At 40.1% G+C, this 14,744-nt stretch overlaps 1 protein-coding gene and 1 long non-coding RNA gene across 5 annotated transcripts in view; both read right to left on the bottom strand.

Moving 5' to 3' along the window:
- Window positions 1-14,744, bottom strand: part of nectin1b (nectin cell adhesion molecule 1b) — a 229,170-nt gene that overhangs the window by 70,359 nt on the left and 144,067 nt on the right. The window lies entirely within an intron of this gene.
- Window positions 542-13,947, bottom strand: LOC103475043 (uncharacterized). The gene is made up of 4 exons (XR_535272.2): window positions 13,925-13,947; window positions 13,611-13,700; window positions 2,284-2,392; window positions 542-1,439 (listed from the first exon to the last, which is right to left on the bottom strand). It is a non-coding gene; the product is annotated as an uncharacterized LOC103475043 (long non-coding RNA).

The following is a 14,744-nucleotide window of genomic DNA, read 5'->3' as shown; positions in this document are numbered from 1 at the left end:
TAGAAATTTATGTCCAGCAGGCCTAGCAAGAGAGTGAGATGAGATTTACCATCAGGAAGTCTGCAGAAAGAAGTCAGTCATGCTCACACACAAATCAAATAAAATAAAAACGGGGAGTTTGTAGCAAGAGATTCTCAAAAGTAAAAGCTGAAGATTAAAGGCAATCCATCTGTATGCATAATAAAACATGCACAATCAATTTGCAGGCTAAATATTGAACCACAACAATTCCTCCTGTACATAGAGACTCCCTGCTGTTTGATGGGGAAGCAGCTTCTGCAAACTGGCACTAATGTGGAGCTCATTTTGGGTTATGCAAAGCCAGGTTGCTAGAAGGAGGACGCCACGGTGGGCTGTTTCCACGGCACTTGATATTTCAGTGGAAACACGATGTGGCACTGTTAGTGGAAGGGGCAATCAATACACTGATGAAATGCCTTCATCCTGGATCCCATGCTCTCATAGAGAGAATAATACATCATGTGGGGGCGCAATGATTTCTCAGGCAATAAAAGAAAATAAATCAAACTTGAACAACAGCGGGGGAAAAAAAAGTACGTTTTTTTATTATCTTCCACCTCCAACTCTGAGAAAGCTGCCGAGTTTATAAAGAAATGAGAAAAGCAACACGAGTGAATCTGACAGGTTGGAGCAGTGGAGCAAAGCCAGTTACAGACGTTTAAAAACTCTGCTGACACAGCAAAGAGTGACCATTGAGACATTAGCGTTAGCCATCACCACAAACCACGATTTTATGGCTTAAATGTTCAATGAAGAGGAGAGCTATTCGCAAAGATTTCTGCCATGAAGGGCGGCCAAATAAGGTCACTCACTCATCTTAACCTGGGATTCAGGTTTCCAAGCTTTCCTTTCATTTAAAAATTAAAGAGGCATCCGTTTTTCCACGATTGTTTGACGGCTTGTGGCTAATGCGAGGATAAACGTAACCTTCCTTCTGACGTTTGCCACAGGGTCTGGAGTTAAAAGGAGGCGGTGTATCCTCTTCACCACATATATAGGAGAAAATTCCCTTAGAGAAGCCGCCTGACCTCAGATCTGCCACAGACCATGTAACAGGGGTGACTATTGTGATTCTGCACGCATACCATCACCCACTCACCAAAGTCGGAGGCAGCTTTGCTTCCGTAGCTGCAGCAGCTCGGACTGACAGCCGACTTTCAAAGGCTGCTGCTTTCATCGAGCTGCTGAAACTAGTTGCAGTGCGTCCACCGCTAAATACTGCAGGGGAATCTCAGGACTCTGCTGCGGCCGCTGAAAATGATGTGCGGTGGGGCGATCAGAGCGAGGTGGAGGGGGAGGAGAAGGGGACGAGGAAAATTAGACCGTGCCCCACGATCAAGGTTGTGCAAGTTCTTGGAAGGAAGGGAAGCGGAGTCCAAGGAAAATCATCGTTGCAAGAACTCCTACCTCAAGCTGAGCTGAAATTAAAGAATGCTGGTCAGAGGAGGTATTGTTTTGACATAGATGCAGTTAAATTTAGAAAATAAGCAGAATCATGTGCACACTTTTGGAGAAACTACCAGGTTTAAACATTTACATATTTGCATTCTTTGAGCGCAGTTTGTTGCTCTTGGAAACCACCAACTTGCGGCAGGAGGAGAGAGGAGAGAAGGGGGGGAAGGAAAAGATGTCAGCAAGGCCCCAGTAAAAACATACTTCATTATTCTCCGAGCGCCACCGACTCATGCAGCTCGTCCCCGAATCCAAAACAAACACGTCGAACTTTATCCCCAACCTGATAGAGGAGGAGTCGTTTTGTGACTTATGACTCCTCTCATCCTATTGTGCGTTTAGATAAACTGATCCTCTGCTGTTATTAGCAAAACATTTCGATAGTTACTTAACATGTTGGGACTTCAAGTTTGCATGGGGCTCAAACCAGGATTTGATTTGTGGGGACATTTAGCAGCAGGCGCCTCACAGCCACTAACATCTGCAGACAATTATGCAAAACTGTCTGTTCTCACTTTGTGTTCAATTAACACATTAAAAGATTAATACAAATTTCTAAGATTTTCTGCTTTCGGGAATATGATTAAAACAATTCAATCTGCTTCACAGTGGGGAATAAACTGTGCAAAAAATGTTTTTTCTTTTTCTTTTATCTGACTTGCTAACAGTCAGTCAATCTAAAACTGGAAGGTTTAAGAAAAACAGGCCAAGTGTTAAAGGTGTTCACAGTGAATATGGTAACGTTTCCAGCTACATTTAGTTTTTCAGGAAACATAAAATGATTATAAAGTAGGATTCTTCTTAATTAACCTGATCATAAATATGAAGTCTTGAGATTAATCTTGTGAAGGGCGTAGGCCTTCTCGGGGCCCCTGGCTGGCCCACTTAATCTTTGGACCGGCCCTGGCTTTGTCTGCATCTGGGAAGTAAAACAGATCAGATTGGATTACATCTTTACTCTGAAAAGAAAGAGTACTTCATTCCGATAATGAACTAATTATCCAAAGTAGCAGCAATCAAACATCTCCAGAGAAAAAGAAGTGAACGTGTGCTCTAACTTCATAAGACTTGAGTCTGAATTAATTACAGATCAAAGTGCTGCCAGTGAGCATCGCATCACACTGCGAGAGGAGATGATGCTGCTAAAGTGGGGCTTTGACTTGTTACCATGCGAGAATCAGGGGGTAACTGATCTGCAGACAACTTGCTAAAAAACCCCATCCGCAAAACTGCTTCCATGTGGAGGTTTCCAGCGCCATTTACGACCAAACGTTTCTTTGTTCAGTTCCAGTGGAGCTGCAATAGTGTAATTTCAAGGAGCATTGGAGGAAAAGACCCGGGTGGGCAGCTAGTTTCTTAAAAACCAGATGCACACATTATCCGTTCATTTCAGATGAATATTTAGAGTGAGCTTGCGAGATTTCAGATTTGTTTTCGTGACGGTTCTATAAATAGTTGAAATCAAGCACAAAGAAATGCTGTTTTCACACTTTGAGTTTGGTGATTCATCTCTGCGTTTTGCTTGAGTTTAAACAGAACCAAATGTCTGCTTTGCATGCTGCAACGTGCAACAATACTTCTTAAAGCAGTGCAACAATTCAGAATCAATACAATTTATCACATTGCGACTCACAAAGAGAGTTGCTTGTGCCAAACGCCAGTTTTCATATCGACTTGTGTTATGACTGAGTGTGTGCTTTTGGCAGCAGTTTGTTTGGATTGTTGATAGTTGGTTTATTATGCCCCAGAGCCTGAAAGCTTCATTGTGTTATTGGCTGAACAAATCTATGTTACAGACATTTGAGGCTTAAGCAAAACCAAATTATTTTCCTCACTCCTCTGTCATGTCTGTAGCGTCTGGTCAATTTTGCAAATTTTAATCTTCAGCGATCTCAGGAAATCAGATCGCTGCGGCAGCCCTGGAGCTTTTGTGTCCACAAGCCTCTTTCATGAAAAACATTACACAAAAATCAAACCTCAGAAAGCTCTCAAAGAAATGTTGTTTTTTTTTGGTAGAAGGTTTTTCTTTTGTGTGTGCAGCACATTTATGGGTTTTCCAGATGTGGTGGCATTCATCACCTGGTTTGCCTGAATAAAAAAAAGAGTCTCTCAAAGGGGACATGTGTTGGCTGCTTTTAGGGAGGCCTGGTTTACAGTAAACCAACATGTTTTCAAAACCTTACCAACAATCAAAACCCCAATCCCAAGCAAATGGTTAGTGAAACTGAAAAGAAACATCTGAAAACCGCAGAAAAGTTTAAACTCAAACAGAAAGAAAGGTTTTTATGGCATAAAGAAGCATGATACTTTCCCATTTTGAAATGGGATACAAAAGGAATTCAGCAAACATATTAATTTCTGAATATCCAAGCACAAAATCTGTACCCATTATATGCATTTGTCGCCCTACTACTTCCATCATTGTGGTCATTTTTACATTTCTGATCAGACATGACAAAAAAACGTGGAAAGGTCGACAGAAATCTAGGTGTTAGGACCAATATTTGGTAGACTTTCTACCATTATTTCACCTAATTTTCAGTCATGTCGCTTTGCATTTACAATGTAGGAAAAGCCATGACACAAAAACAATATTGTCCAAGGTGCTCAGTCCCTTCTGCAGAAATCTCTCCTCGGATTGGGAGAACTGAAAAAACACCATCAGTTCTCCCATCAGCGGTAAATGCAGAAGGAATCACACCCCCTGAACCCTAAATCTGTGTGCTGCAGATTGATTACTGTGAGTTTGCCCGACCACAACATTCCCTGCACTTCCTGTTTGATCAGTTTGTTGCCTGTTAAGGTCAATTCCCTTCTGTTGACAGGCAGCGATCATTTTCTTCTCATTGCTTCCAGTGACTTTTGGGTCAGTACCAGTATCGACACCATGCTGAACAAACCTTTGCATTCCAAACATATTTTACGCTAAAACTGACTTTACTCAACACGTTTCTGTTCTGTTTTCATTTATTCCTTTTCAAAATGACATATTTGCTGTGCGCTACCAATACTAATGTCAAAACTCTTAGTTTATATGTTGTTTTTTTAAGCTGATACTTGAAAACTTTCCACTACTCCTCCTGGCTACACAACTCAAGGGACTGCTGACTTTCAGAGTGCACCTTGCAGATTAATCCCATCAACAAAAGGAAAGATAGAGAAGCTACAGTATGTTCCAATTAGCTCCACCGCTCACTGTCTACTGATCTCTTCCAAACAACTTGACTGCTCCACCTGGATTATCTGCCGGATGTTAGACTGCCTGAGCCTGATTGTGTGAACCTGCGTGCACAATGTGCATGCAAGTGTGTGATTTAATTAAAGTTTGAGGCAGAGTGGGAAAAGTTTGATTCAGCATTGGCAGAGTGAAAAATTGTCTCGTTTTCTTGTCTTCGTTTCTGTGTCGACTCTTATCGCCCTTTAAGCTCGGCCACTGCACAGGTTATCTCCAAATTACAAACAGAACTCATTTATTCTTCAATTGAATTAGGTCCTGGAGAGAGGACTTGCACTACCATCTCTTCTTTATGAAACAGCCCCAACACCGCTGGCTTTCCACCGACACAATGATTAAACCGCAACGCAGCCTGGATCAAATACCTCAATCAGAAAGTGCTGCTTGTTCTCTTCCTTTGTCTCACTAACAATTCCTCTTCCCTTTGGTCTCTCTTCCCTCTTAAATCCCAGCAACAATGACGCGAGGCTTCTGCAGAATGTATTCCTGGCAACACAATGCACAGCTTAACCGAAACACCACAGGTGTAAAAAATAAAAAAAATAAAAAAATGCACCTCCTACCAAATCAAATTCAACAACCCACAAAATTAATTAAATGTTTTCTGTAATTGTTCCAAAGCTTCATGGGAATGATTGCAAATAGAACATCACCACCTGACACCTTAACTTTTTACTAATTGTAAACATTATTCTAGTCTATTCTGAGTGACTTATTTACTACACACACAGTAGTAATGTAACCAGTTTTTAGTCAAAACTGTTTATTTGGAAGGAATATTGTAGTTATATTACTAAAATCTTGCTAATCTAGTGTTTTATGAGTATTCAAACCCATGGTTGAAGTTACCATGGAAACAATCACAACCTCTTGTAAGGTTGGGTTCTACAAGCTTTGCTCGTTTCAGGTCCTCAAACGTTAATTTATTGGTGCTTTTAATCCAGACTGACGTCTAATCTCATTTTAGCTGTGCACTTTGGGGTTAGGATTATGTTAAAAGACAAATCATTATCCTACTGTTAGCGTGTCTTCAGTCAGAGGCCTCTTCGGAATCGTTGCATGACTGACTGCTACAGGACATTCTTCCTGTCTTTAGCGTCCACAACTATTCAGACGTTTGGATAATATGACAACATTTAACTTTCCTTTGGGATCAATTAATTCTTTTTTAATTGAATTAAACTGAAATCTGTCTCATAATAAGTTTCTAATATCAATAACAATGTAGTCACTGTGTAAAGCTTAAAATTCCCAAGAAGTTAGTCTCTTACTTGCAAAATGAAAGATGTTTGAAAGACAAAACTGATATGAAAAACTAGATTTCACTTTCTAGACACAAATGCAGCTCACATCGCGTCAATCATTCTCCCTGAGCAGACATCTTGATTAAAACATTAAAGAGCAAAGAAAAATCTGTCCTTTCCTGAGATTTATAAAAGCATTATGGAGGACATAAATAATTCTTGATCACATTTCTGGCTGCTGCAGTAAAGTATTAATCTTCGATGTTTCTCCTATACCTCTAAACGCAAGTGGAACTGAGCAGTCTTGTTTTTCTACAATGCTGAAACATCTGGTTCCCCACTGCACTCACACACGTTACAAATGCAGATACGCTGTAGCATCCATCCGTCTGTGAAAAAACAAAAACAAAAATAAAAACACTGATTATCAGGTTTTGTGTCTCTTCATTCTCTTAGAAAACTGAAAGCCACAGCTGTGACAGATTTCTGCTCAGTTTGACAAAGCTGTGGAAAAAAAGCGGCGAGTTGCAAGTTCAAGCCCTCGGATCTGGAGGGTGATTGTATGAGAAGATGTAAGTGAAAGAGGAACGATCACGAAAGATGACGCTGAATTAATTTGGATTCAGAAAGTGCATTTTCTGGTATTGCGGTTGTTGGAGCAGAAACAAAAATGACAGCAATTAACTAAAAACGAAACACAGAGGCACTAAACTGTCTTGAAATATTAGTGAATACTTTCCTTCGGCTCTTTTTTTTAAACTATTCATTACTATTTAAGAAAAACATATTTTCTTCCTTTCTGTTCTTCTTGTGCTGTTACATTCGCGTGTGATAAAATCTTAAATGGTGGAGAGCTGCAGATGATATTATGGTGATTATTTGCTCCTATCAAACTGCTGTTTGCTGTACATTTTCATTGCACACAAAGACAGGCCAATGTAAGTAAATAGTGCACAACATTGTTTCTGAAAGACACAATCTTTTGGGCACTTGTTGAAAAAACTGGCGTACTGGAGTGACAGTGGTAGGGTTGCTGGTTAGAATTCCCATTTTGTCTGTCTCAGTCGTTGTCATTGGTGCATGGTAGCCTAGCTTCTATCAAACTGCCCCAGGGCAGCTGTGGCTACAGCGTAGTAGCATTCCTTTAAAATACTATTGTTAGTTAATAAATCACTGAATGTCTGAGCAGCAAAGTCCATTAAAGACCCGTTGCTGTTGTATCCACCTTCCGGTCCGATCAGGCCATCTGTTTCAGAACCAAACACAGAGGAGCAGCATTCAGTTTTATGCTACTGTAATCTGGAACAAAATTCTAGAAAATGCAAAAATGCTGAATCACTGAGCTCCTTTAAGTCAAAGTTAAAGACCCATTTGTTTAGAGCTGCCTTCGATTAATAAGAACTGAAAATTCAAACTGTAGTCTCTCTTTCAACCTGCTATTGTTTCCTCTTACAATGTGATATCTATTTCTTGCTTGTTATTTTGTTTTCCTTGCTATACAAATAAAATTGCCTTGCCTAACCTTGATGTTCCACAAAATGTGTTTAATTTCCACGTGTTTCGCTCTGCGTGACGCATAACTATTTGGAATGAGTCACAACGCGTGCAGCATCTTTAGATCCAGTAGTGACTCATATAGATTAGCAGCAAAATCATAAGTAAACACAAAATGTCAAACCAATGAAAAGAATGAGAAGCTGCAACCCTATAGCATAATATGTTGCAAGCTCTAAATTTTCACCATTTTAGTAAGAAACCGAGCTTACTAAGACTAATATGATACTTAAACAACGATCCTCCATTGTCCTTTTGTCGTTCTTGGAGCCGAAATGATGAAGTCAAACCAACGTTAACAGCAGAAACGACAGAACAGAGAGACTGAGGCACAAACAGCTCACATGGTGTTACATGTGTAGAGGATTCTACACTAAATCTGCTTTTAGAGGCATTGAATGAAGAAATAATCACCATAGGAGTTGCATCAAGGCAGAAAAACAGGAAAATATGAAGCAGGACGTGATCCAGAGGTGTGAAGGACAGTTTGAGAGAGCGTCCCGTCAGCCAAGGCCAACGCCCTTCTGCACAATTTCAAATGGATCTGGATCAGCAGTCAAATTTTTAAATGCTATTTCAAAATCTGCAGCAAATCTCCATTTTTCAGCCGTCCTCACTGCACTTTACTGAACTCGGACTTGAGACGTGATAGTTTCCTTAATGTAAAACACAGTTGCACCTTACCCATCTGCTGGCTCAGCAACTGGCTGAAAGAAAGGATAAAGAATACACTTCCCACTGGCTACGAAAAAAGACACTTTTGGTTGTTCAGAAATATTTTCTGGTCTCAAAAATAGACCTTAATTAGCAAGTTTCTCAATAATCAGCCAAATGTAGCCTGACTATCTGCGTGAATAGGCCAACTAATTAACCTTCTAGCAACTTTTTAAAAAATACTATTAAATATAAAGAGTCTTCTGTGGTTAATTGTTCTAAAATAAAAAGTACCATCCATCCATCCATCCATCCATCCATCCATCCATCCATCCATCCATCCATCCATCCATCCATCCATCCATCCATCCATCCATCCATCCATCCATCCATCCATCCATCCATCCATCCATCCATCCATCCATCCATCCATCCAAATGAAACTATTTTGACCACTAAAGGCTCATTTTTCACCATCTGAATAGTAACTTTAAGTTCTGTTTTATTCTGTACTATTCACTGAGGAAAGTATTTTCCATCCCCTTGGAAATGTTGTCTTCTTCACCATGTTGTCATTCACATTTCGTCTTTCTGCTCTTCTGCACACAGCAGGTAGCCTGGTTGCGGTTTTATTAGGATCAGGCCAGAGGATCCTGTTATTTGGGGCAACTGGAAGTGCTGCTGTTAAAATCAGTTTGAAGGAAACAGAAAATGAAAAGCAAAGCAAAACTCCCGCACACTACCCGTTTCTTGAACTCGCTATTTTTTTTTTTTTTTTGCCACATTTTTCTCCCTCACCAGTATGAAAACGACAAAGCAAAGACATTCGGAACCACCAGATCCCAGTGGCGAAATGCTGCAGAGCCGAAGTTGCAACATGGAAAGATAAATCTTTGTGGGTTCATCAGCTTAAGCAATCCCATCCACATTAGCGCATTGTCATCTTGCCAATAAGGCAAACATCGCTTCACCTCCTCCCATGTAATTATAATATTAGTGGAGCTTTAACGCAACTTGGCTTGTTAGCCAGAAAAACTGCGGTTCTCCAAGCCCGGCCCACTGTGGTTTAGCTCAACCAATAAAGCTGTTTGTGCCTCACAAGAAATGTTTGTGCAGTTGAAAACCCCACTGACCTGATTGTTCAATGTGGAGCCTATACTGCTTTTATAAATATTGCTTTAGATTTATTCCTACAGCACTTCTTGCTTAAGAGACCTCTTGTCTTTGATGACTGCCTCGCTCCCCTCCTCGGCCCTCTCCCTCTGCTCCTACATCTGCTTTCATTTTTCTCGCAGTGTATGACAAACAGCAAAGAAATTTCAGGCTGTGGTCATCCTAAGCCAGTCGCCCCTCCTCCTGCTTTCTCTTGGCAGGATGGCTCGTGTCTCACATTTAATCATGAATGCTTCGCCAGGCAGCTGGGCCTGAGGGAGACTCAGAGGGGGAACGGAGGAAACCTGATCTGGTAAAGCAGGCCGTGTACAGTGAAACCTTTTCATAAAGACTCAGGACTCGGGCCCTAACAGCCATTATTGGAGTTTTATCAGGGACCAAAAAAACAACAAAAACGAATGTCCAACATGTTTCAAGTCAAACTGGCAAATGGTGGCAATGGAAAAAGCACAAGGTTTAAGCAAAGCAGCCGGACCACATTAAATAGCAAATTAATTGAACAGATGGAAAAATGAAACCCCCCTCTCTGGGCATGCAGTTCCCATTTTTTGCTTTATTTCTTGCATCAGGAAAGTGACTCTTTTCCACCGAATGAAAATAAAAACATTGCCAGGACATATGGCATCTATTTAGCTTTCCAAATTGAAAGTGCCACCAGTGGCCAGCCCCACATCACAGTGTCAAACATTTTCATTCTCATCAATCCCTGTATAATTTCATCCTCAAAGAAAAAGCTTTAAGGGAAGAGATAATTGAGTGGCACATGAACCTAATCTTTTCTGCAGAGTCTCCTGAGGGCGCTGGGAGTGACAAAACTCTTCATCTCGCAAGACTCAAAGGAGGAAAATTCTCTTAATCTCACACTGGACTCAAATCAGAACACTGGCGGATAAAATCTACCTTCATTTGGTCCATTTGCTCTTTGACAAGAGCAAATTACGCCAACGGTGCTTCTAAAGTCAAAACCATATGGTTGAAATGTTTTGAAGGTTACAATGTACCCTTCTGTATCATTGTAACGGTGATAGATGCAAGAGAAAAATGAAGTCCATATTTAGTCAAGAGAGATGAAGTACATAGCTAATTAAGCTAGATATATTTAGAACACCTTCCAAGCATCTTTCACAAAGTTAAATCATATCAAATTAGAAAAAAGTGATTAAAAAATATAGTCCAGTAAAGTCAAATAAGTTACACCAATCGTCTTCTGCTGCTTCATTGGTTCCACAGTGTTTAAATTGAAGGACACAAAATTGAGAGTGCCATGTCTCCGTCACCTTTAGCTTTAGCATTGATTCCAGGACAGATAAAAAAAAAGAAATCCCAAAGCAGCTGACCTCTGGGTCCTGACGATGGCTTACAGCTGTAGAAGTTCAAAAATGTATGAAGGTTCACGACCAAGAAAAGCCAAACCAGAACCTTTAACTGTATTCTGTTTTCAGCACAGGGAGCGAGCTCAGAGCAATCACTATTGATGTGCTACGGTAGCGCTTGGAGGATCAAATCAAAAGGCTGCTTTTAGGACAGGCTGTGCACAATTTGGGGAAGTTTTACTGAGGCAAGTAGAAGAGAATCACAGTCATTTTTGGGAATGGATAAAAGAAAAAGATGAGCAACTATTTCAGTTTCAATATGCAGGATTGCAGCACTCAGTCTTCTAATAGTTCTCAACAGATAAAATTAGATCAAATATTGTCCCTTCAGAAATCAGTTTCAGTGCTCCACAATCTCAAAGACCAAAGTTGTCAGCAGCCGTTCAACTGGATGAAATTACCAGGCAGGTTTGTTAAGCATATCAAATGGCACTGACATAGTAAAAAGTTGAAAATCATCAGCACTGCAGAGATGAAAGAAATGATTAAGAAATTATAAAAGGAAAGCAAATGAAGCAAATAAATGAGGGCTAAGGCGACATCTCGCTAGAACTGCATGGTTAAAAAGATGAACAGTAACTCTAAAGTTGGGGTCTTTAACTCTGGTCCTCGATAGCCACTCGACTAGAACCTGGTACCCCTGACAAACCGACCCAGACATGCCTGCCTAACATTTCAGTACTGAAGAATCCACATTGTGTCAGAGAACGTCACTGAAACTCTGGACAAAAACATTAGATACTTGATTCAGTAGAGTTGGCTCCACAAAAGGAATCCAAGATTTCTACAAGATTTCTACAAGATGTTAAATTCAATTATTTTTTTCTGAAAATTTAAGAGATAAGAAATTTGGAGACGGCGTGGTAGCTACTGAGTTTACTTAAAATAAAACAAATGCAAGTATTTTAAAATTATGCTGGAGCCTGAAAGTGCCTTTTCCAATCGAAAACCTTACAACGGCCTTTCACCAAAGGCCATTGAAGACATAAAACTCAAAAAGTCTCCATTTAAAGGAAAATATAATAATTACTGCCTAATGTGTTCAATCACCAGGGCGACAATAGCTCAAGAGGAGGTGGATTGGTCCCGTAACCAATCGGTTAGAGCCACATGTACTCGATGCTAACGTCCAAGCAAAGGTGTATTGTATGGCATTTTGGACGATACACATCAACAATAACGTTATCAGGTCTCAGGATGATCAAAAAAATAATCGAGCAAACAGATCTGAGAGTATTAAAGACTTTAAATATGTTCTATATTGGTTATTATATATAATCCTCCCATTTCTTCCAATGTCTCTTACCAAATTCCCCCAGCAGTCGTAGACTAAAAGTGATACGTTCCATCAGTTTAATGGAACGGAGATAATGAGGCTCATGGTGGGAGGGTCTTTGCACAGCCAGCATTTTGTTATGGTCTTTTTAGCAGACAGTAGGCAAATGTTCAAGAGAAAAATAGTGAGATGTTCTGGAAGATAGCCCAAAAACACCGATGTGAATGAGTAATCGATGTTAAAGCCTAATATTTCATAGATTATTTTCTTTACTGCTACCCAGAAGGGTCGTGTAGATGGGCAGGTCCAGTAGCACTGAATTTAGACTTTCGTTTCAGTATTATGAAGAAGCAGATGATGATCTTTCAACCAGAGAGCTGTTAGTTGATGTTGGAGTTAGAACGGTGTTGCATCCAACTCTGAGCTCAAAGGGTTGAGCGTTTCATGGATGCATATCAGCCAAACTACTACTTTGTGCTGCACTGACAGGCATGTGGAAGCTGCCCTGGCAGAAAGGAAACACGTCTAAGTGCCCAACTAGCTCATCAAACTTGCTAGTAACAATTCAGGTTGTGGGAAATTAAGAAATTTGCATTAAGAAATGCAGGCAATCAGTTCACTCGACTGGGAAATGTGGGAGTCTTTACTCGCCTCGCCTGGTGACTGTGTAGCTTACCACAATCAGCTTGTTAATGTGTGAATGAATGTAGTGCAATAAGCTTTGGAGTCCTCTGACTTGATTAATCGCCATGTTGTTACAATAAGCATAAAAGTAGGCATTGAAAAGATTTCTCCCAGAATAGCTTTGGTTGAATTACGCATCACAAAAGCATGCGGCAGCGTATAATCCCTTACATTTAAATTTTTCCCTGGTTCTTACCATTTACAGTCACAAATTTATTGGAATTATTTTTTTCAAATTCAGCACCTTGTGCCATTCAGGCTGCAGAAATTCAAATTGAGCCTTGTCCAGTGAAGCTAATTGCCACCGCTGGGCTCTAATGTTTGCCTGTCATGACTTAGAAGAGACATCTGTAGTAAGTATGTCATTACGCGCTCCTACACCCACAGCTGACAAAACCATTCCACAGGAGACCTCTGAGCAGACGCTGTGTGTGGGAATCATGCCGGCCCGACCCGGTTCGAGGTAAAGCTTTTATTCTTTCAAATATTTTCAGGCAGGAACAGAAAAGCTGCACCGACATATGTGTGAAGGACAAGATGGGATCCACATTTCAGCATCAGTCTAATAAGACAGCACCAGAGACGCAGGCTGCCATCTTCATGAAGGACCTTGATAATTACAGTGAAGTGTAAAGTCTACCAACGAGGATTTTTAATAAAGGGAAAGCCTGAGAAAGATAAGCATGTGGCTGATATAACAAATATCTGGAGGCAAAAAATAAATAAAAAATGCACAGAGCAGAATCAATACATCCTTGTGAGGAGGATCATTAATTCTCTGAAACTCTCTGATAGATTCTGTGAAGTACTGCTATCATGCTCCTGTGCTCACTATATAGCTAAACATCTACTTTAAGGACGGATGAACAGCTCATTGTAAAAGTGATGAGAGTTTTTCATTTTTTGTGATGTTACAAGTTTGTTTTTCTTTTTACGTGTGTCACCTTTCTGTGTTCGGCTCTGGTCCAGTAGGTTGACTTCACGACAAACACATTCAAGCTCAAATGAGGAAGGAAATGGAGCAGCTTCCGCCCCTAAACATTAAATACAATACAATAAATAACCCTAAACAAACCACAAAGCAATGGCTCCCAATGAGCAGTTAGCAGCTGTTAACATTTGTACAATTAAAATGAGTAACATTAATAATGATTTTAAAAATATACAAAACATAAAACTACTCATGAAACACTGCATATTATTATCAAATTTGTCTAAACATAATATTTGTGAACACAGAGTTGATTCTAATAGAGACCACAGTAACCGACGGCAACGGAAACATTCTGTCAGTTATCGGTTGCTACGGTAACCACCAACTGTCGAGAGCAGAGTAACAGAAACAGGAGAAACAGCTTGTTGACTGAACAAAATGAACTCAAAGAACAAACAAACTTCACATACATAGTATTGTTAAAATATTATATTTTACATGTCTTAAACGTGTTTATTTCTACAGCATTTCTGAGTCAATCCTTGGTAGACCCACAGATTTATCTTGGGGTATCTTATCAGCTTCACACATCTGGAGCATGAATCTTTTTACACTTTTGTCCAGTATCCTTCGAACTCAAGACAGATTGGACAGAAAGCATCTGCGGACGGCAATTCTGAGGTCTTGCCACCGATTCTCAGTTGGGTTTAGAGCTGGACTTTGCCTGGACGATTCCAGCTCATAAAGGTGCATCGATCTATGCAGCTCAATTTTAGCTCTGGCTGTAGGTTTGGGGTCGTTGTGCTGCTGAAAAATGAACCATGAGCCTTAAGTGTTTTAAAGGTTTTCTGCTCTGCATCCCCCAGAACCAGAACCAAACATGGAGAAGCAGCATTCAGCTTCTATGCAACACAAATCTGGACGAAACTTGGAGTTGCCTTTAATTAGTGGAACATTGATGAACATTTTTATGTGTATTTGCTTCAAGATTCTGATGATGGCATTTGACAAAATGTTATGTTTACTGCTTGTTTCATAATTAATGAATGTGTTATTCATTAATTAATTAAAGACACTGACTTTCCCACTATTGTTCTCTAACAAACCCCGGAGTTGTATTTTTAATAATTAAATGGCTTCCATT

The sequence above is a fragment of the Poecilia reticulata genome, chromosome 13 (assembly GCF_904066995.2).
Source record: "Poecilia reticulata chromosome 13, P_reticulata-male-v2, whole genome shotgun sequence".
Taxonomy (NCBI): Eukaryota; Metazoa; Chordata; class Actinopteri; order Cyprinodontiformes; family Poeciliidae; genus Poecilia; species Poecilia reticulata.
The sequence above is the reverse complement of the archived record's forward strand: the minus strand, read 5'-3'. Positions and strand labels throughout refer to the sequence as shown.